Consider the following 22297-nt stretch of genomic DNA (forward strand, 5'->3'; position numbering starts at 1 on the left):
CCATATACGTTCACTCGCCCACGTGTCCCAGGAGCTCCTTCTGCCGCGGCGAGGGACGGACGGACGGATGTTTGCCTGCTGTGCGTGCGCCTCCCCGCGCTGGGACTCGCAGCCCCACCAGAGCTCTGTGCGGCACCCCTCGCACGGCTCAGCGTTGGAATCAGGATTTGGAGGGCTCTCGGGCAGCGCCGGGTGGCCGTGCCCGGCCGGCATTGGTGGTTATGGCACAGGGTTCCCGTGGGACCTCCATGAGCCCTTACACCCCAGTGCCACGTCTGCGCCACGCACCTACCAGCGCGCAGCCCGGCCTGGAGCTCCCCAGGTGGCGCTGGGCCCCCACTCCCTGGCGAGGGGCAGCCTGAGCCTCCTCCCACCGATCAGGTGCCCTGCTTCCCCAAGCCTGCCGTGGGGCTGCTCAGAACCCTTCGCTGACCTCTCCACTGGTATGGCCCTGCTGCTGAGATGGGTTTCTCGGAGCTGTTGGGTGTGGGTCAGCCTGCAGAGCATGGGGGGCTCAGAGCTGCTGGGAGCAGGCCGGCCTGCCCTAGGCTAGCTGAGCTCCCTGCTGTTGGAGCGCTGCTCCTGCTGCCAGCCAGATGTGAGTTCCTGCTGGTGACTCAGCAGCCTGCTGTTCTCGGTGTTTTCCTCCCTCTTGTAACTGAAACCAGGGCTCCAGCACGAGGGGGAAGCTCTGCCAGAAGGGCCACAGTTGTTCCGGGAAGAGGCTGAGCCTGGAGTGCTCCTGGCAGTGCGGGGCAGCCCATACAGAGTGAGTGCAGCGGGGTCCTGCATCCCACGGCCATTGGAGTGATGGTGTCTGGCACTGGGGCATGCCATGCAGGGATGAGCACTGAGCTGAGCTCTGCAGTGTCAGAGCTGCCCTGGCCTGTGGGCATTGCCACTGACTGTCCTGTGAGCCCGTGTTCTTCCTGACAGGGCTTGCTCATTTTCACCATTGAAGACAGGACCACAAAGATGACGAGGGGCCTGGAGCACCTCCCTGATGAGGAGAGGCTGAGTAAGTTGGGTCCGTTCAGCCTGAGGAAAAGAAAACTGAGAGGGGATCTGATTCATGTCTATAAATATCTACAGGGAGGCATGAGGCAAACGGATGAGGTTCTTCTCGGTGGTGTGAAGCAATAGGACAAGGAGCAACGGCCTAAAATGTGAGCATAGGCAGTTCTGTATTAACATATGGAAGAACTTCTGTATGGTAAGGGTGACAGAGCGCTGGACCTACCGTAGGGACGCTGCTTTAGCAGGGCGGTTGGGCTCGATGATCTCTTGAGGTCCCTTCCAACCCCTGCCATTCTGTGATCCTGCAGTCCTGTGATTTCTGGAAGCTTTGTGTTTATGCAATCATGGGGCTCCTGAGCCACAAAGGGTGGTGTAGAATTGTTGGGAGGGGAAAATCCCTTCCCCAGGGGGACCCGACTCAGCCCTTTCTGGCCCGAGGTGGCACAGCCAGGGCTCCTGGTGTCCCCTGTGTGGTCCCAGCCCGCTGCTAGGACCGGTGTGGGGCAGGGAGCCCAGGGCAGTGGGGCAGGGCCAGGTTGGGCCTCCTGCTCACGTCCCACTCATGGCCGATGTGCTCGGGCTCTGTTGCTGATGCCCACATTCTCTTTGTGTCCACTTTGCAGGGATGTGGGCCAGCAGCCCTGGGCCATAGCATGAGGAGGAAAGCTTTGAGCTCTCACTGCCTTGGGGGGGTCCATACCCCACCATCTCAGTGGGGGGGGTCCCACCGGGGGCAGCTCAGGCTGCAGCCTTCCTTCCAGCGGAGCCCTTTGGTGCTGGAGTGAGCTCAGCTGCTGTCCCTTGGCTGCAGGGTGCACACCGCCGGGCCGGGGGAGTAGCAGGGATGTGCCTGGAGACAGCATGGGGCTGAGGTGACAGTTCTGCACCACGTCCCACTGGTGACACGTAGGCACTGTGCCCAGACAATGCTGTGTGGCCGGGTGGAGGTGGCCCAGGTGCCACCAGGCACGTGGAGTGAGTGGGGAGGGGGGGTGGGGAGGTGAAGCCCAGAGAGGGGCGGCGAGGCTCACAGCAGGCAGGAGGCACTAAGAGCTCAGTGTTTATTGGGATTGCTCCGATCGCTCGTGGTTCATACAAGGAACGGGCTGACTCTGCTGTGCACACAGACATGTGCTGCTGGAGGCTGCCTTGGGGAGACTTCCAGGCACCCTGAAGTGAGGCCAGCCTGTACCCAGCCTGTACCCAGCCTGTACCCAGCCTGTACCCAGCTGCCAATGCATGGATGGCCGTGGGAGGTGCGAGGTTGTGGGCCATCCCCGGCCTGTGCCAGCACCCAGCTGTGGTGAGCCGTGCCCAGCTGTGTGTGTGCGGAGCAGCACTGCTCTGCTGCTGCAACAGAGGCATCTCTGAGCTCCTCCCTGCATTCACAGGACCTTTCCATTTCACTGCTACATCTACAGTGCAGGCTGCTGCGTGTGCTGCCTCTAAGGCTACTGCTGCAAGCAAATCTAACACTCCCTGCCCTCCTGAAGCCGGAGACCTCTGTGCTGCTTCCAGCAAAGCGCTTTCATTGCTGCTGGCCTGTCCCTTGTAGGCTGAGAGATGTCAGGCATCTGCTGCTTGGGTGAGGGGTTACGTGCCCATCCCAGGGGCAAGGTGAAGTATTCAGGCAGGAGTTCACAGCCCCCAACAAGGACACGCTCCCCACCCTTAGGATTAGATGTCGGGGCTTAGGAAGACTGCGGGGGGGTTGGGCAGAGCTACAGGAGCTGCAGGCTTTGTGTGCCGCCAGGATCCTGCGTGGAAGGGCAGCACCACACACAGGGTGACCCTGGCGGCCACTGTCTGCTTGGAGGCTATTTTCAGCACCTTTATGCTGCTCATCTGCATCCATTCTAGATGAAATCCTGAGGAAATCCTCACTGTGTATCCACTTCAGCTTTTTTCCTCCCCTCATTGCTGGCTGGAATGGCTGTGAATTGAGAGGTCTGTAGAGGTGTTTTTTCTTTTTTTTCCTGGCAGATGAAATGAATTGGTAGGGACTGTGGCACAAGGATGCACAGCACCCACAGCAGATGAGGGAGAGCTGCAAGGCCTTCGGGGCAGCCTTTACATCGCAAAGAAGGGACTGAAAAGCCGGTGGATGGGGTTTAGCGGGTTACAGATGGTGGATCAACACCCAAAGCATTTCTACCTTCTGTTTGCTCTTCTTTCCCACTGAGCCTCTGTCACTGTCTCACAGTGTCACTGGTCACATCCAACTTCTCTGACTTTCAAGTGCTGCCATATGGGAAAGGGCTTTGGAGAGGGAGAACCCTCCAGTGTCCAGCCCCAGCACTCTCTAGCTCCTCTCTCAGTTTGCAGATATTGAACTGAAGCAGCAGGCAACAGCTTCTGCCTGGAACCCCCGATGGAGCCAAGCACTGCCAGCCCCCGTGTCAGCAGTGTGTGTGCAAACCCCATCTCAGTTCAGCCAGCAGGGTCAAGCCAGCCAGCTGCCAGCTATCAATGTTCTCAGATCATGGAATAGCTTTGCATTCTGCAAGGTACCTGAAACAGTAAGGTACACTTACTGCAGTGCCTCGCTCAAAAAGAAACTGGCCAGGCCAAATCATTTGGTGCTTCTTGAGATTCCGCCTTCTGTTTTTAGGCATTGCTTGTTTCTCTTGGTGCAGAGCGGTGCCTGCCAGCCCCAGCAGCTGTGCGGGATGCCGCCAGTGAATTTCTGATTAGATCAACACTGCAGCTTTACAAACAAGGAGTGTTAATTCTCAAGAAACAGCAAATGTACCCGACCTGGCCTCAGCACAGGGAAAGCTCTTTGCCCTACCTACAGTAGAACTGCAATGTGGAGTGTTCCTCTTCCCCTCACCCAGGTATGCCATAAAGATGCCCTGACCCCATCCTCCCCCCCCCCCCCCCACCAAACCCCTTGGTTCACTCCAGGTCTCCTCCAGGAAGGCTGCAATGCTGCTAAGTTCTGCAAGCTGCCACCACACGCCATGGAAGCCGGAGCTGTTGGGGAACAGAAGGACAGGGAGTGAGGCTGGACTTAAGTTGGTACCCAAAGGCAGAGGCTGCAGGAGTGGGAAGCACACAGAGACTGCAGGAGGAGGAGCAGGTAAGTGCTGGTGGACCGTGTCCTGGTGAGAAGGCAAACCCAGCAGGGCTGGTGCTGATGGTGGGCTCTGCTTCCTCCTCTCCCTTCCCTGTCTTTTCCCAGTCTTTTCCCAGCAGCAGACGGCTGAGATCTCCACAAGGGCAGAGGAGGGAGAGTTCCTTTTCCTACACCATGCAAAGCATGTGCACACGGGGCAAACATCAAATGCAAGCTTATTTGGGAAACACGATGAAATCAGGACACAATTCAGGTGTTTAAGCACAGGTTTCCAGTTCCACCAGAGATGCTATGAGGCACCCAAAGCTCTGCAAGGTGTGAGAGCTGTAACTCGGGGCTTACGGAAGATCTGCCCTTCTGGGAATGGCAGTGGGAGGCTGGAGGGATCCCAGGGGCAGCTCCGATGGGACCAGGCGCCACTGGTGGGCACTTAAACTGCTCCCCTGGAGCAAACCTCCACTACAGGGCTAGATTCACTTCAAGGCAGATGACAGCAATGGCTATAGAGGTAAATTTCCATTTCTGGTTTTTTGATCCCCCTGACAAACAGGGGAGCTTTCACCATCTCTCAACCCCTTGCTGGGCCCTGGGAGTTCTCTGGGCACCGAGTGAATGCAACTGCAGCTCTTTCAGGTGAGTGAGCAGCTTGTTCAGGTGGCTCTGCAAAGTCCTCCAGCCAGCAACACCTCTAGCAGCTCTGTATTGCTCAGAGAGGCTCAGGCTGTATCCCAGCAGGGCCTAGATCGTCTCAAACTGGTAACAAGGTATGCATAGAAAACACAGAGACCATGAGACCAAGGCAGGAGCCTTGCAGTGCTGGGGCAGTGCAGACAGAGAGGAGATGGGATCACCCTCCGTCCTCCTCCCTGAAGCATCCAAGCGTGGAGGCAATGACATGCAGGCCAGGAAGAAGCAATGGGACCCCAAGCCCGCTGGGGATGTTATAGGAAGCACAGGCTGAGCTCAGGACATCAGCCCAACCCCCCAGCCTGCAGCGCTGCCTGGGGTCTCCCTGGGTTGGGCAGCATGGACAGAGGAAGCGGGGAGGAGAGGTGGCCTTCTTCAGGGACCACCTGTTTCTCAATCCATGGACACAGGGTTTAACAGGACAGCCACGTGTAATGACCACAGCAGAGGGGTGTCGCAAGCTGTGGCCACCTAACCCACGATGGAGCTGCATGCAATGGGTAGTGAGGGGAGGGACACGTACCAGCAACTGCTCTAACTGCTGTCGGTCTCAGGCTGGCTGGCTGTTTCAGGCCTGCAGGAAAGAAACAGAACAAAAACATGCAGGCAGTTACTGAAGGGAAGACAATTGCATCCTGAAGCTAAAGCAGAAACAAACCAGCGGCATCACCCTTGCAGGGAGGACACTCGCTAAGGCAGAGCAGTGGTCCTCAGCCCAGCGATTGCAGGTGAGACCTACTGATGTATCTCATGGCCTAAGGACATGGCAGCTGAAATCATGGGGAGCAAAATGAGAACCTTCTGGCAGCATCCCACTGCTTGGCTGGGGTAGTGCTCTACCCTGACTGCCATACTGGGGATGGGGAGAGAGGAGAACCGGCCCCACCAGGCTGCTCTTTGCCTGTCTGGTTGCAGAGCTCTTTGTACGCTGACAGCTCCAGCCTGAATTCTCATCTTATTTGCACGGGTGTAAAACCCAAATGGCTGCAGTCCCAAGCTGGACTTAACACCAGAATGAAGCAAGACCAGGGCTGAGCTGTGACACAGTGCAGACGAACAAACCGGCAACCACAGCAGATCAGATTGTCAAAGGCCCTTCCAGCATGCAGGGGCCTGCTGTCCTCTCTTGAAGAGCATTTCAGCTATGAAAAGCTGAGGCTGTTTGTCCAGGCGTTTGCAAAGGTGGTCAAAACACACCCGGAACCCTCAGCTCTGAGAGCATGAGAAATTCTTGCTTTCAGCAGCCCTGATAGAAAGGGACGTCCTCTTCCCAGCTCGCTGCCTTCTGGAAGATGGGCTCTCTGAATGCCCTTTCTGCAGTGTGCAGGGAGGCACCAGGAGCCCTCCTCCACTCTCCCCACCTTCCTCTGAGCTGACACTGCACTGGTGCAGCTGCCAAGGAAAGGGCTCTAATTATAAACTGGCAGATACTTGGCGTGCCTGAGGAAGGTTACTTCAGCTGTCAAGATAACCTGATGCTCAGGGGCTCTGTGTCAGCTCTAAATTGCCCCGACAGAGGATTTGGGGTGGCTTACCTTGCAGAGCCAAAACAAGGCTAAACTGTATCATTACACATGCATACCACACACACATGCTGTATATGATATGACATATTGCATACAAATAGTGCATCACAAACACCGCTGGGAGGGAGTCCCTAACAAGAAGCGTGCATGTGTAAACCACTTTTGACTGCATTTAGTTCATGAAACCTGCACAAACGATTCACGTGTGCTAAAGCAGGAGGAACTGAGCAAGGATGCTCTAGAAGAACACACACGCACGTGTCTCTGGATGCACGGGCATTCATCTGTGCACTACATCAGACAAAAGCACGACGACGCAGTGTGGCTGTGTGAAACCGAGCTCCCCCAAGCTGTGGATTACAGAAGTGTTCTCTGAGTGCATCTAAGTGCTGAGCAGTGAAACAGCGAAGAGAAAAAGAATCCCAAGCAGGTGCTTTTTAGTGGCTGAACAGCACGAGGTAGTCACACTCTTCTCTTGTTTGCACAATCCCCACACCCACATCGCTCTCCTACATTTCCCAAAGTGGCCAGGAATCTGGACAGACAGCTGCCTGGCTATGAGAGCACACCTGGGGCGTCCATAGGTGCAATTTCCCCCCTTCCTGTCATCTGGGTCATGGCAAACTTTGGGCTGAGCCCACTCTCAGTCTCCTCAGCTCTGGTCCGTCAGCACAGCAGACTGAGGGATGAGCCTGCATGCAGTGGCTGTGCTACAGTAATGAAGCCTTTCCTCTTTGTACCCAGAGCACAACTCCCAGTGTGTCTGCACAGCAATGGAGGACAGCTCAGACAAGGCAGATCAAGCTGCAGTGCCTTGCATGGCCATTGCAGACCAACAGGATGCTGGCTGGACACTGGGTGCCATCAGGGGCTCAGCTGCCACCCACAGGCATTGCATTTGGAAAGACCTCTCCATTTCCACTGCACTTCCCCAGATAAGACACAGTGAGTGATGGAAACCCTTGCTGACATGTCAAGCAATTCAGGTCACTCATGAGAACCTTTCTTCACTGGCCCACATCAAGGAAGGAAATGGTGCCACCTGCTCTTCAGTTCTTCTCCTGCGTGGCCTGAGCTCCTACCACACATCAGAGGAGGAGAAATATCCTGGGGCTATTTTGTGTTTCACCACATCCCCCATCCTCACAATATCACCCTTCCCTCACCCCCTCCTGCAGCTCCTCTCGCCTCCTGCAGCAGCCCCCTGCTGCAGGGCCACCAAACACCTCCCCATGGGGCCACCAACACCACCAGGAGGTGCCAGCAGCTCTCCTGTCACCCCAACCCCTTGAGGACACGTCTGAGCTTAGCAGAAACAGAGCCCAGGAGAGCAAAAAAAAATAAAGGAAGGAGGTTACAAGGAGAGCTACAGCCAAAACAAGGGTGCCCATGGAGAGCCATCTTTACCAGTGACCCCCACGGTATCTCCTGGAAGCAGTCGGGTGCTGTCTTCTCCTCACATAGAGGTCTGTGTCTACCGTCTCCTGAACCGCTTGTTCTGGAAGCAGGACAAAGAGAGATACAGCTCTGTTGATAAGCTCCTTGCAGTCTTCAGCAGGCCCTGCAGAAGTTTGTGTGGCAGTAGATGCTGGTGGGGCTAAGGAGGTTAGGAATGGCTGCCCCAAGTGCTGCATCCCATGTAAATGCTGTACTGGCCCCCCTTCATTGGCTGAAAATACCTCTATCCTCTCCAGCTTGATTTTCCAGTGGGGTGGTATGTTTGGAAACCCAGCACATTGACCTCCTGCAATCACAACCACTGCACAGCACAGGGAGACCACAGCCCACACGCTCTCCAAGAACCAGGAGGGGTTTCTGCAGCCGTGATTTATCCAAACCCACACAGGCAGAACTAGGGAGTCATTGGCTTCCAGCACGCTCACTGTCCTTATGTGCACACAGAGGAATGGTCACCAAATGTCTCCATGGCCACGCCATCGTCCTCCTTTCTCCTCCATGCTGGCCAAGACAGCTGGCCTGATGAGTGCAGCATGCCCTCCTCCAGAACCTGAAGCTGTCTCTCCTGCTTCCCTAGGAAGTGCCTCACCTGCTCTGTTTCTCACATCGGTTCAGGCAGCATAGAAAAGCACAAAACAGAATGGCCAGAAATTGGTCCTTTTTTGGAGAGCTGCCATCAGTGTGTCACTGTTCGGTCTCTTCCTTGCCCACTGGTGAACTGAAAAGCTGTGCCTGTGCTTTGTGTGTCGCACACGCATTTCACCATTGTTGAATGGTGCACACACAGTTGTTATGTTAAATGTGTGTGCAGGTAACTTAGGTCTGTATATAAATAAGCTGAGGTTTCCAAACACAAATCTGTAGGGTTTACATAATGAGGAAGGAAGTGGGTGAAGTGGCTTTACCTGTGTGTGATAAAGCAGAGGAAATGAAAATTATGAGGGCTTCCTTCCCTTTGATACACACAATACTACATTGCTGGAGAGCTAGTCAAGTCATCCAACACATGGCCCAGCCAGTCTGAGAGCTGGCTTTGCAGTAAGCCTTTGGTGAGTGGCTCCTTGGGACATGAAGATCCTCTAGAGGTGCTGCAGACCAAAGGCAAGCATTTGCAAGGATGCTCACAATAGGACTAATATATAAGTATTTAAATAGTTGAACAGGCAACGCTGGTATTCACAAGTGAGTGCATCTATCTAGAACACACAGGCGGGATGCCAAGTGCAGGGGTCCAGTGGGAATCACCCACTGTGTTTTCCCACTAATGCTAAAGGGGGAGCAACCAAACCCAGGGGGAGGTAAGGGAGGCCAAAGTAGGTTTGGAGGTGAAAAGGTTTAAATATTCTCCTCGTAAGAACAGCATCTGCACTAAGATTATCTTGTTACTGATAAATGCTCTTCTTTCAGCAACAGAAGATTTCTTCTAAAACAAAACATGGATTTAGTTATTTCATGTTGTTCAAAAAAATACTGTTGTGGATGATAGTAGCAAAACATCTAAAGCTTCCAGAAGCTGCCACCAAAAGCAGTTGTCGACTACGTGTTTTTGAGGGCTGGTTGGGAACCTGCTGGTGGTTGAAGGGCTGGGACATGAATGAACCCCACGCGGCCCATCCTGGCGAAGCCCTCCTTCATTTGACCAGCCCTGCCCACTGAGGACTCAACTTGAGGTCTCACCACTCCCACGTGAAGGAAGGGTCGCTTTGTAAGGGGACAAGATAAACTTTGGTCTTGAAATCAACGACACCCCCCGTGCCTAGCAGATACTGCACAGCACTCACAACTGGACTCTGAGCGCTAACGAGGAAGGAACCTGAACAGTTGGCTGGAAGTACAGATGTTCATGCACGAGAGGGATGATGGCAAAGCCAGGAGTGTTTCACCCCATCACTTCTAGTTGAAGTGGCAAAAGCACAATCTTAGAGTTTGGCCCAACTCACCAATCTCTTCCACAATATTCTCAGTGCTTCCAGGAGGAGTGGTTCTCTCCTATTCAGAAACAAAACAAAACAAACAAAAAAGAATAACAACCTCAGGTGGGTGCCTCCTTGACCTGTCCCTTTGCTCTGAGAGAAGGGCAGGAAGCCCTGGGGCTTTCCACCATCGCTACAATTAAGACCACGGGCACCATAGGAGCAGAGCTGAAGCCCTCCTGCTCTCAGCTGCCTTCAGCTGCTCCACCCAGCAAAGTGGTCTCCATCCCATCCAGCGCGAGTCCTTCGGTTATGCTGCTGTGCAACCACTTCAAGAGCAAAGTCCTTCTCAGAACTTTTTTTTTCCCTTAAAAAAGCAACATTCAGAGACCTGAAAATTGGCACTGCATGCTCCAGAGTTTGGGGTGAAAGAGCAAAGAGCAGCCACTGCTCATCCTTCCGACAGACACCACTGGCATGGCTGACGTGCACACGGAGGAACGACGACGAACAAACTCAGCAGCCACAGCATATAGGGAAAAAGATTTACTGGGAAAAGAAATGAGGCGAAACGGCGTTTGAAGTTTCACAGAATTTCTCAGTGGAAACACAGACATTGATCCCTGGGTGGTGAGCATTTGGGGCTTTGTGGTTTGGGATAATAAAGGAAACCGTTCCACTGGCTTCAAAAGATCAGAACAAAGGATCCCTTCCTTTACCATCACAGGGAGGAAAGAACACAACTCTAAGTTGCTTTACTCTACATGCAAGCATCATTTTTGGTCCTGTACATGTCAGCCACACACTGCTGTCACCGTCAGTGCCCTCTGCTGCTGACAGCCCCACGCAGTGGCTGCTCTCGTTGCACTGCAGCCCCACTGCTCCTCCCTGCAGCAGCTCAGACTCATCCTTGGGCACAGAGCAGCTGAGCACAGAAATCACCTTTTAACCAACCCCAAAATACCTTCTGGGCTCTTGACTGCGCCTTGCATGTTCTGCGCCCATCCTGCTTATGGCAGCTTGGAAATGAACGTGACTTAAGGAAGAGGGCTGTGTCAGAGCAAGGGAGGCACAAACACGCAGGGCTGCAGCCAGCTGCCACGCTTTGCTCTCTCTCAGCAAATAGCACTGAGCTCTGCCAGCGAAACTCTGCTGCAGCTACAAACCAGATACAAGAGACTGCCGAGCTCTCACACGAGTATTTAACGATGAGAATGTGTTAGATTGTTTTCCTAGAGCCTATGGATTACAGTGGATCAGCTGTGAGCCCAGCGCCTGCCTGCTGATGCTGTGAACAGCGGGTTTGCATTTCGGGTCAGCTCACAGGCGGCGCCCTTTGGGGTCACTCCTCAAAAGCTTGTAAAGTAAATCTCTGCGCTCTGCTCCTAAATCTGCTCCTCTTGTCTCCAAGCACAGCCGTGGCTTACTAAGTTTCCCTGCAGGGAGCTGGTGCAAGGAGTCACGTTCCTTACTCGCATGGCAGGCACAAGCAGCTTGATCAGGACTTGATCTTTAGGCTGAGACTTGCTGGGTGCACAGACAGATTGCTGCTGCTTGGGCTTTTGATTGAGCGTTGTCTGCCCTCCAGAGGTCTCTTTTTATTTAGTGGCTCATCCTGTAGCAGCCAGGGGCTTCAAGCAGCCCCCAGAGGCCATCTGAGCAGCCCAGGGAAAAGTTGGCCCACCAGGGCTTCACCACCGCCCTCTGGCATCCCAAACCTGGTGCCTTCCCAACAGCCCAGTGCCAAACTGGGGGAAGGAGCGGCTGAACAAAGGAATGGAAAAATACAGGACAAACAGGAAAAGCAAACCCAGCTATCACCCCCAGACTACGCTCCAGAAGCCTTCCTTCTGGCAAAGCTGCGCTGTGACATTAACTTGACCTATCTGGTTTAAAGACAGCCAGTGGCTCCTGCTGTTGGTTGGGATATCTGAACGGGTCACGCTGGCAGGGCCCTGCATTCCTGCGGGGGCCTGACTGTAACTCAATGAGGTGCTAGCTGGGCTGCCCATACACCAGCAGCCTGCCCACAGGAGCCCCGCACTGCCAGGTGGAGGGGCAGGCAGTGGCCAAGGGTGAAGGGGATGCTGGGACCAAGACTGGTTCCAAACAAGAGGCAGTTTTTAAGAGCCATGGGTTTTCCAGCTGCTCCACAAAGCGTTGCCCTCTGACACGGCCTCACATAAACACCACGATGCCCAGAGAGCCCAGAGCCTGAGAGCAGAGCCTGAGCAGGAGCAGCAGGAGGAGCAGACCACAGGGCCTGACAAGCTGCTGGCGTAGGACTCAAAACAGCCGGCTCCCCTGGGCACAAACGGTTTATAGGGAAACCACAGCATCTCCTCCTGCCAAGCAGTTGCACACAGGATTAGCGCTTCCCTCACACCCGACCTGCTGTTACGTGGTTATGGCTGCCCCGACCTGCGCTTCCTGAATCCCAAAGGGCCTCTGATGCAGAGCAGACATTACAGAATCAAGTTCAGGCCTGTCGAGGAACTGCCACCCACAGAAGTGCTGGTGCCTTTGGCCAGATGCAAGCAGTGATTTTGCTCCATCCTTCCTCAGGCTCACTACAAGAGAGATCAAATGACCACATCTCAACACACTACAGTCAGCTGGGCCAAGGCGCGTGCTGGTGGCAAAGCAAAAATGACTTAGAGCAGCTTAGGAGTGATTTAAACTAACATACAGATCTTCACACTTGAGTGGGCAAACAATAGGCACGGCAGACAGCTTCAGCAGCTCTGCTGGGGAGTTTTATTCAAACTTACAGAGAGTTTTACCACTTTCTGGCAATTCCCCTCACTGAGTTCTTCCAGGCTGCTCCTCACTGTTCCTCTCTCCCCACTCTGACTTGCCCTCTCCCCATCCTGAAGGCTCTCTGGGCTCAGTGACTCCCAGCCCAGTTGTCCACCTACTGAGTTGGCCACCAGCCCTCTTTGTTCACTCTGGGGAAGCTCAGTTAGCTACTCCTGACCTGCTCCTTTCAACCCTGTCGTCCCATGGCTTCTTGAATTCTTGACTCTTCACTTCCAGCCCTGATGAAACCACTACTGACAGTCGACAAGTCCACAAACCCTGGTCATTGACCCTGGCCCTATCTGGCTTTCTATCCCCAAACACCACCCCTTCATTCTTTCTCAGTCACATTCTTTTTTACATTTCCTACTCACCTGCTTTTCCAGTTTACTGTCCTATTCTTCACAGTCCTCCAGCCCACTCTGTGCTCACATTGCCATCAGCTCTTTTCTTCCAGGTCCTGCTGGAACCTGGAATCACCTTATCTGTTCTAAAATTGTGCTGTGTAAAATCAAAACCTTTTTTAATATTTCCACCTATTTCCTTAATATCGGTGTTTTATCCTGGTGTCTCTGCCAAAGCATCATCTCTTGGATGCCTACATCTCCTTTGCCAAACTGGACGTGCCATAGGCATAGTCTGTCCTTTCTTAGGAAGACCCTTCATCACATCCTTTCTGTTTTAGTCACCTTAATCTGCCTCCACAGCCTCAGAGCATTAGCTGGCACCTTTTAACTTCGGCCCTGCAGGCAAGCTTTCATTATTCCTGGTCAGTTCCCTTCCTCATCTCACGGTTAGAATGCTAAAAGGTTTAGATGAGCTGTTACTCTTTCTCCTCTTGCAGCTCCACACTGCCCTTTCCTTACAGCTTACTTACGTATGGGTGGATTGACTTCATTTTCAGAAGGCAGGCTAAGGCTGTGTCTCCTGGCAGCATAATGGACTCTCCAACCTTCCTGACATGCATTCAAAGGCTTCGAAGGTGAGCAACTTGTGCCATATGCTTAGCAGTGGCCCCAAACAGCCCATCAGAGTTTATCTGAAGAACAATACTGTTCTCTGTGTGAACCTGGTCTTGAGGGCTGCCTCCAAGTGTTCTGCTGAATAAAGCCTGCAATGAGATTTATCCAAGCTGAAGCGGAGAAGTGAGGCACAGAACCCAGAGCTGCTGAGCCCTGGCCATAATGCTGTCCTACTCACCAAAGACTAGGAACCCAAAAAGGGTTCAATGCTAATTATTATTACCTCACCGTCAGCTCCCAAATCCCGGGTCAGTCCCAACTGATCCATCCCAAGAAAGTGGTATCTTTGTCCCATCGGCAGAAGGAAGTGTTTATCCTGTTTAGGAAGTTACCTTTGGACTTATAATGGTTCCTCAAAGGGCTTAACCCAACCTGGCTCCACGCCTTGCTGTAGACTCATGTACTCCTTTAGAGCCCTCCGTAACACACCAGCATTTCTCACAAAGCCCTTCAGCTGTCCCCGACCCGAGGACTGATATGTGATCGACTGTAAATCTGTCATTACACCTTCTGGTATCGTTGCTCATTCCTGCGATGTGGATAGCTAGCAACCATGTTGGATTCCCTTCTGATGACCAGAAGATCTTGAAGCCTGGTTTATCAGAAGTGAGGCAGGCTGGAACAAATGGTGCTGCTGGTTTATCTGTGAGCTCACTTTGTGTGTTTGCCAGGACTGGAGAAACTCATCCCTTCTGGCCGGGCTGCTGAATGCTCAGCACTGTGCCCTGCCTCCCCCTGGTCAGCTTATCCCATTTGCTGAAGGAAGATGGTCATTGAATCACGGTCATATCCAAATCTAGGACATGACAGACACAAGGTAACAAGATTGTTGGTTGTTTTTGTTTCGTTTTTTAATTAATTCTATGTAGATATTCATCCTTCTGGTTCTTGCAATCAGGGATGAGAGTGTTTAAGAGCCTCTCATGGCCCCAGTTTCCACGAATGCATGTAGTTCTTTAGAAATCCATACATTGGATTGCCATGCTGTTGTTTGGCAGAAATTCACAGCCGTGCCAGTGCTGCTCTTCGCTGTAAATCCGATGCTTGGCAGTTCTGCTGGCTAACCCACGTTTTTGCAAGGAAACAGAGCTAGCACACCGGCATCCCCAGCTCACTTCCCTGTGTCCTTCAGGGTGCAGAGCCTTGGCCTTGTTCTCTTCATCTGGCTTTCTCCCAGACACATTTGACATTTGGATTAATGCTTTCTGAATTGACATTGAACTGGACGTTTGTCCAAAAGCACAAAGATCAACACCACCCGAGCACACAATCCCATGCATGTCTATTAAAAAGGCAAGGCATGGACAGCAATGGCTCATGGCAGGACTCTGGCAGGTACCAAACAGACAGGAGATGTGTTTACTGACCTGTGTTTATTAACAACTGGACTGGATTAAAAAAGGATGCCACAGAAGCCAAGTCAATAATTCAGGCACCCACTTGAAAGACTGCCTTCTGTCTGCATGCAATTTCCTGAGATACGTGGTCAGTTTCTGTACTGCCTCTAAACCACAGAATGATCACAAGAACGACTGCCCAAGTAACAGGCATTTTGTTTTAAGACTAAAGTATAGTTTTGCTCATCTGTTAATCTCTTTCATAACTTATTTAACTGGGATTAAAGGGGATGCATTCTCCCTGGGACAAAAGTATGTCCTGAAAACCCTTCCACTACCCTGAGTGTAGTGGAAAGACCCTTTTTCTTTTGCTGGCCCATTGGCTGTGGCAATTAGGGAGATATATGGGCCACTTCTGCCCCTCTCATGAAAACCTGAAAAAAAACCTACAGCAGTGATCTGCAAATTGTGAAGCAACATAAAATAATTGGTAAGGAGAACGCTGAGCTAATTAGTGTGAGTGGAGTACTGCTCCAACTGAGTTGCACTGCCTGTTTCCACCAGCAGCTCGGGCATCCCTCCTGCACAGTGCTGTGCCACAAAGGGGCCAGGACTCGTCACCCAGTTTTGGCAACCCATCTGAACAGAGGGGCCAATGCACAGAATGGAACACCCTCCAAGGATGCCCGATTTCCCCTTGTCTACAGGAGCAGCAATGATTAATTAGCTCAGGCTTTATGTATTGAACTTGCAGGCACCTAAGTCTGCGATCAGGCATACTCCTCCCTCTCAAGTTAGACAAGTTAAGGGTTTAGGCCCCTTGTAAGTGCTTACAAGTACTGAAAGGCTTTGGTATTTCTGAGCTGCAATGCTGTACTTCTAGATCTCATTCTCTTCTTCAGTGGGAATACCACAGTTAGGGTGGTACAGGCTAAGGGCAAGGGAGCTGGGACATGGTTAATCACACCCTTCATCAAGGCTACATTAGGCATTCTATTTTTGCTCCTAACTGCAATGCTCCAAATCGTGCCTCAGGGCACTTAAGTTAAATGTCTGAAGTTAAACAGTGTGAATACCCCTGAGGTCACTTCTGCTCACCTGAAGGGGCGGGCAGGGGTCCTGCTGCAGGCCTGGTGACACTCAGAGCAGGGTACAGACAACACTGTGATGGAGATTTCCCTTCAGTTAAACAGACTCCTATATATCAAAGGCCGGAACACTGCCACTGCTGAGCAGAGTGTGGAGGACAAACTGACATGCCAATAAGATAAAGCCATACTGACATTATTATTGGTATTATATTAAGACCTTGCTTGCCTGTTTACGGTCATTTTCTCCTGCTGCTGCCACCTCACCTGCCTGATCTCACCAATACCTCATTCAAACAGCCACGAAAGGAAAGACGCAAGGCTCTACCAAACATACATCAGTTTTCCATCACATAATATCCACCCTTTCTAATCTTTCCTCAAATAACCGAATTACTTCTTGAGTCAGCCACGTATTCTTTCTTCATCTTATCTCACCCAGCTGTATGAGCAAGTCACACGATTAAAGATGCCCCATTGCAAAATGTGATGGTGATACCAAATGATAACATTTACAATACAACCAGCTGACAGCAAACACCAAGGCTGAAATTTGCTTACACAAAGTCCTCAAAACCTGGGGCAGAGCTCTTGGAAACATCCAGCCTGGACAGCCATTCAAGAGCAAAGATCCACAGAGGAACATGAATTTCCATCCTCTACCATTCTAATATTCCTGCTTATTTGTCATCTCATACCCCTCCATTTACCTTCTTTAACAAGAATCCTACATCCATTGCTGAAGCTAGAAGTTATTCAACGAGCCCAAAAATGGGGGGTGTGCAAGATGACAGTGTTAGCTTACTCTTTGAATATTCTTCTGTATCACCTCCCAGACATCGTGTATACAAAACCTCCTACAAGCTAACAAAGCACAAACTATTACAGGAATTTTCTTCTCCTTTTCCACCTTTGTTAGTCCTTCTCTTGTAAGGCATGGAGCAGATCCATGCACATCTACATGGCTGGTTGCTGGCTCACATTACCAACTGCTGGGACATGCTGGATTCTTATGGATCACATGAATGTCACAATTTATGTCACAATTAATTTTTCAGCCAACTGGAGTTAAATCTTGCAAGTTAAAAAATCCTAACCTGCTAGACTACAAATATAGCTGTTACTTAAACGTCACCAGCTTCTGGGACAAGGAAAGTGATTCAAGGGGAAGGAAATTCCATACCTGTAAACCTCATTACCGATGATAGACTTGATAGGTACTGAGCCTCTGATCAGCTTGCTGGAATGACCTCACTTCCTTAACAGCAAAGAAAAGCAGGGCAGAATTGTCTTCTCATGTTAAAAGGGAAGCTTAGAAGTTCATCGTGTCTACGGTGAACCTCAAGTCCCATGTGCTACTTGGAATGTGTCTCTTTAAAAGTGAGGGCTGAAGCACAAATGTGAAACGTCTGTTTTCAGATATATATCCTGATGTCATAGAACCACAGCATGGGTGGGTGGGAGGGCCCCCACAAGCCCTGCCATGGGCTGCCCACCCCAGCTCAGGCCGCCCAGGGTCCATCCATGGCCATTGGCACCTCCAGGGATGGGGCACCCATGGCTCTGGGCAGCAGTGCCAGCACCTCACCGCCCTCTGGGTAAAGAATTTCCTCCTCACATCTCACCTCCTTTAGTTTAAAGCCATGTCCCTTGTCCTATCATTATCAGACTATGTAACAAGTTGGTCTCCATCCTTTTTATCAGCTCCCTTTAAATATGTCCCTGTGCCATGGCTGGAGCTGGATGCAGTGCTGCAGGTGGAGGCTCACCAATTACAGGCGGCATTGCATTCATCTACCGACCATGGGAGGCACTTCCAGCAGCAGCAGCACTGCTGGCACTGAACCTTTTGACTCGTGTCAAACACAGCATGCACAACCATGGGCCCCTGGTGGGGTATCAGGAGAGTCACTGCCTTCAAGCTGGGGAAGTTACCATGCATTTACCACTGCAGACATGCACCTTCAGACATGACCATTCGGAGCTGGGATTCCCTCTGCCACAGGGCGCATCCCTTTGGATACAGCTCTCAGCTCATCCCCAGCTGGGGCACTGTGCTTCCACCACCGCGTGGCCCAGAGCTGACACCGAGGGTTACACCGAGGGTTTTCTAAAACCTGTGGCTGTGTTGAAAGGCTTCCAGATCCTGCCTTGTCCTAACAGGAACACATTCAGTACCATCCACGGTACCTCAGCTTGGCTGCTGGTCTATTTTACCAGCAAGTAGGAGGCCCACGCCTCTTTGCCATCTGTTACCACTCATTTTTCATTGCTTCTGAAAACAACCTGAGAATAACCCCGCTCTGATTTAGCCTGATGAAGCAGGAAGCCCTTGGAGTACATTTTTCCTACATGGTCTGCTTACTGCCCTGTCCCACCTTCACCCATCCCACCCTCCTGCACTTTGTGGCGTTAATTCTGACTGTTTGCTCCCTCTGTTTTGGCTGCCATGAGGGACCGCTCAGTTTCCATGAGAACAGGGAGTCTCTGGAAATGGTTTTTAGTTCATTTAGTACAGTCATGTGCAAAACCAAATAGAAATCCATAAGAAAACAGGGGTTCTATCTTACTAGACAAAGGCTTAGATGAGTGCAACGAAGGACAGACACCCCTAGATCCTTTTGAACATCTGTTTAAAAGACAGGAGAGCTTCCTCCGGTGGAAGATGGGATAACAGAAGTGTCTGCACTGACACTGACCAACCACGACCTGATCAGAGTCCATTTAATAAGTTCAGTACCTCTAAAGAATCTGCAAGGCCTCCTGCCGGCACCATTCCTGTTGTTCTCAATCTCATCAGGTTTGCAGCTGAATGCTTGCCCAGCCTGGTTGGGTGGTGTTTCCTCTCTCCATCAAAGCAGGTTTTGTGCCACCTCCCTCCCACAGCAGCACCAGCTGCCTGCTTTCTCAGAACCAGGCAGGAAAGCCAGCAGAAATTCTAGATGTGGCTGCTTAAGAAGACTGATGTGATATCCAAAGGAGCTTTTGCTGTGAGCCATCCTACCTCTGCTAGACAATACTGAGGATTTCATTTTCCAGAGATCCTAACTTGGCACTTCCCACCAACCTACGCTCGCTTTGAAGGAAACAGGAAACGTACAGAAGGAAAAGAACACTACCCCTTCCCTGAGCAGGTCCTTCCTCGGCCCAGCAGAGGGAAAAGCCCTCATACATCCACCCAAACCCAACTCCTGGGTGGCACAGAAATGACACCTCCATCACACCACACAGCTGGGGAACCACACACACTCAAATACTGCTCCAGAACTGTCCCAGCACACTTTGCACGGCCATCATTAAAAACCCTGCCTTTCTGGCACTAATGCTGTTCCAAGTGATGTTGAAAAGCTTTCCATTGTACTTCAGTAGTAAGATGTTATTTTGCAACAGTGCATTTTCGTATGAAAAATCAGTGCTATTTTTGATCCGCAGCGGATCTAATGAAAGTAATAGCATTGACTTCAGTAAATGAAAGGTGCCAGTAAATAAATAACCACAGGAATTACTGCCTCCACTCATGTGTTCTGCACAACAGTCTCACATTTCGTATGTTTGCCTCTCTCCCTCCAAGTGGATGCATTGAGTCCTCCAAATAGCTCAGGCAGCTCTTGACGAAGAAGGTATGATGCACTCTCAGGGAGCTGCCTGGCTCCCCAGAAAGGCTGTTTATAGCAGCACCTTCAACGCTATGAAAGGAAACCTGTCTCTTGGTTCTTTGGCAGGCTGTGGTTACTGACATCAAGGTCTGTCTCTCCTCTAAGGGGACGGCTTCGTCCTGGAGTTCTCACCTGGGCCCAGAACGTGCTCACTGACACAGCGGGGTATTGGCACTGCAAGATACGTGTCTCAAGAATGAAGACTATAAACAGCTGCTAGCATAAAGTAACACAGCCTTGCATAGCTGCCATGCAACTCTGTCATCTCAAGGGCACAATCTGATGTATTGCAATGAGGATAACGATAAAAATATAAAGGCATGCATCTTGTTCCACTCCCTAAATAAGTACCTTGGCCAAGCAAGAGAATCTTGCAGGTTGCCAATAGCAACTCTCATGTTTTCAGAATACAGTGTGCACCACCTTCATGCAAAGCAGAAAAGTTACCCAAGTCTCTCTCATGGCTCAATAGCACGTGTTCAGTGTGGGCTAGGCCAGGTGTCTGCAGAGCTCCTGTGCCCTACCTGGCCATACCTTTGCCTGAGCAAAGTGGCCAAACACTGCTGCAGGTTGGAAAAGTGGGAGATTTTTACAGATAAAAATTTACCCGATCATTTCCTAAAATAAGGAATGAAGCCTGCTTCTGTTCACACAGGAGGGAACGTTATTGAGGTAGATACACACGCATGCATAGACACTGATGTGAACGTTAACCTCTCATACTTGCAGCATATATAAAAGTAACGTCACACACAGTTTCCTCTCAACGGCTGCTCAGTGTTGCAAAAATATGGAAGTACAGTTATTCTTCAAAACAGCCAGGCTTTCCCCCCACCTCTTCCCCATCCAAATTTATGGGCTGTGCATTTCCACAGGCTTAGCTCCCCAGGCAAGAGCTGTGGGTCTGCCGGGGCCTGAAGGTTTGGACGGGCCTCGTACCTGAACCCTTGTACGGCTGGCCAGATGTGGAGAGTAAGCTGCTTCCTTTCCTGAGTGCTCCACAGCTTCAGACGTAGTATCGGCGCTTTTGTGCTGGTGATGGTGGGACTTCTGATCGTGGTGGCCCTCCCTTTTCCTGGCATCCGTGTCAAAGAAGACGTGGGTTAACCTCTCCAGGTAGTGCTCCAGCTCCTCCTGGGTGTGCTCCAGTTGTTTGCCAACGTTACTGGGAAAAAAGGAAGAGGAAGGTGGTGGGCTTTTGCTTTCCATCTCTCTCTTGGCCTCCTCCACGTGTGGGTTATGCTTCATTAGAAAAACCACGATGACAAACAAGATCAGGCACAGATACACAACCCAAACTTCTTCCATCTTGGTGGCTAATGCTCGTCAATGTACTCAAAGGGAGAAAGACAGATGTGCCAAACACCGCAGGTGTGTCAGTATCCACGGGAAAGAACTGTTGCCGGTAACCAAAGCACTGCAGTAACGTAATGTCAAAGTTCAATTTTCTAAACGAGTGTGGCTTGCAAACTTCCCTTCAGTTCCAAGTATGAAAGCAGCACTGTGGACAGCAAAAGAAAATTTAAGTAAAGAAAACAGAACCGTTTTGTCCTTGGAGTAAAATAACTTCAGCAGAAAGGCAGAGGATCTTCTGTCACAGCTCCATATATCTTAAAACAGCAGTATTCCTCCTTGGTTTTGTTAAGAAACTGCAGGTATAATGCTTTCTACTCTTCAAAAATCTTTTCTTCTTATGTGGGGTTTGAATTCTCGTCTTGCTTGAAGTGGTAAGGTTTTCTTCTTTCTAATTCAAAGAGAAGGTACGGTAGGATTGGGGTTTTCCTCCCCTGTGAAAGATCGTAGATTGTTTTATCCTTTGGGGGTCATCAGATGCCAACTCCACGGTGCACACCCAGCACTCCTCAAACAACTGTCAGAAGGGAATATCAGTTGCTTGAGTTACAGATTCGGTAGGCCTGGTTTTGTTGGGAGAGGGGCTCCCAGGCCTCGGGAGGTGGTTCCAGCTGCACTCGTGGGGATCCCTTGGAGAGCCTTTGTAGGCTGCTCCGCCGCGGCTCTGCCCCCCCAGCTGCTCAAGGCAGAGGACAGGCAGCCCAGGGACCAATAAATGCATTTGCACAGCACGAGCCTGAGAGGGGATTGGAAGAACTTACCAACCCAAGTTAACAGCCAAAAGGGAAACAGGCACAAAAAGCTGCCAGGACAGAGCCAGCCTGTGAGGTGGGAGGGCAGCCACCAGCCACCAGTACTGCTCTCCCCTCAGAGTCAGGGTCTGCGCGGAATGGGATTGCATTTCCTAACCTTTGCTAGGGGATCTTTTTACAGATGAGGCTGCCAAGCCTAAAAGGAGCAGAAATCACACCCTGCCCGCTGCTGCCTCTGTGTGTTAATGTGCTTCAGTCTCATTCTTCTGCCACAGAAACAACTCCAACATTTCTCACTTTGTACCCAGAACTGAGATCTTTCCTTTGCTTTGCTATGGTGAACGGACTGAAAAAAAAAATCCAGTGTCTTGTCATCCTCTCACTCACTTCAGAAGTGGATCCTCCTCTTCTGCTGTTCCAAGACCAAAGCTATTAGTCAGGTTCCACTCTAGAGGCACTGTTGTACTTTGCAGCCCCTTTTTGCCTGGCCTTTAAGTTTTTCCCGAGGCCACAACCACACTGGAGGCTCCTGTGAGCAGTTTGCTGGTACAAGTCTGGCCTGCAAGTGCTGCACTACATTTTGGGGGGCACCACCAAAGGGATATAGTGC

The 22297-nt window shown here is 51.3% G+C and overlaps 1 protein-coding gene and 1 long non-coding RNA gene across 4 annotated transcripts in view; one reads left to right on the forward strand and one right to left on the reverse strand.

Annotated features, from left to right (window-relative positions):
- Positions 1-21550, reverse strand: part of LOC416755 — a 34731-nt gene extending 13181 nt beyond the window's left edge. Inside the window, exons 1-5 of one of the 3 annotated variants that reach the window (XM_046900775.1) lie at positions 20522-21550; positions 9708-9756; positions 7717-7807; positions 5307-5357; positions 434-3993 (exon numbers count right to left, since the gene is read on the reverse strand). The gene's annotated coding sequence lies outside the window, so the exon portion shown is untranslated. The remainder of the gene's footprint in view (positions 1-433; positions 3994-5306; positions 5358-7716; positions 7808-9707; positions 9757-20521) is intronic. The other 2 variants (XM_046900776.1, XM_040647772.2) reach the window with 2 other exon arrangements.
- Positions 3936-19364, forward strand: LOC112533456. Its single transcript, XR_003077717.3, has 2 exons — positions 3936-4099; positions 4202-19364. It is a non-coding gene; the product is annotated as an uncharacterized LOC112533456 (long non-coding RNA).
- Positions 21551-22297: the final 747 nt, after the last annotated feature.

This window comes from Gallus gallus, chromosome 14, assembly GCF_016699485.2.
Source record: "Gallus gallus isolate bGalGal1 chromosome 14, bGalGal1.mat.broiler.GRCg7b, whole genome shotgun sequence".
Taxonomy (NCBI): Eukaryota; Metazoa; Chordata; class Aves; order Galliformes; family Phasianidae; genus Gallus; species Gallus gallus.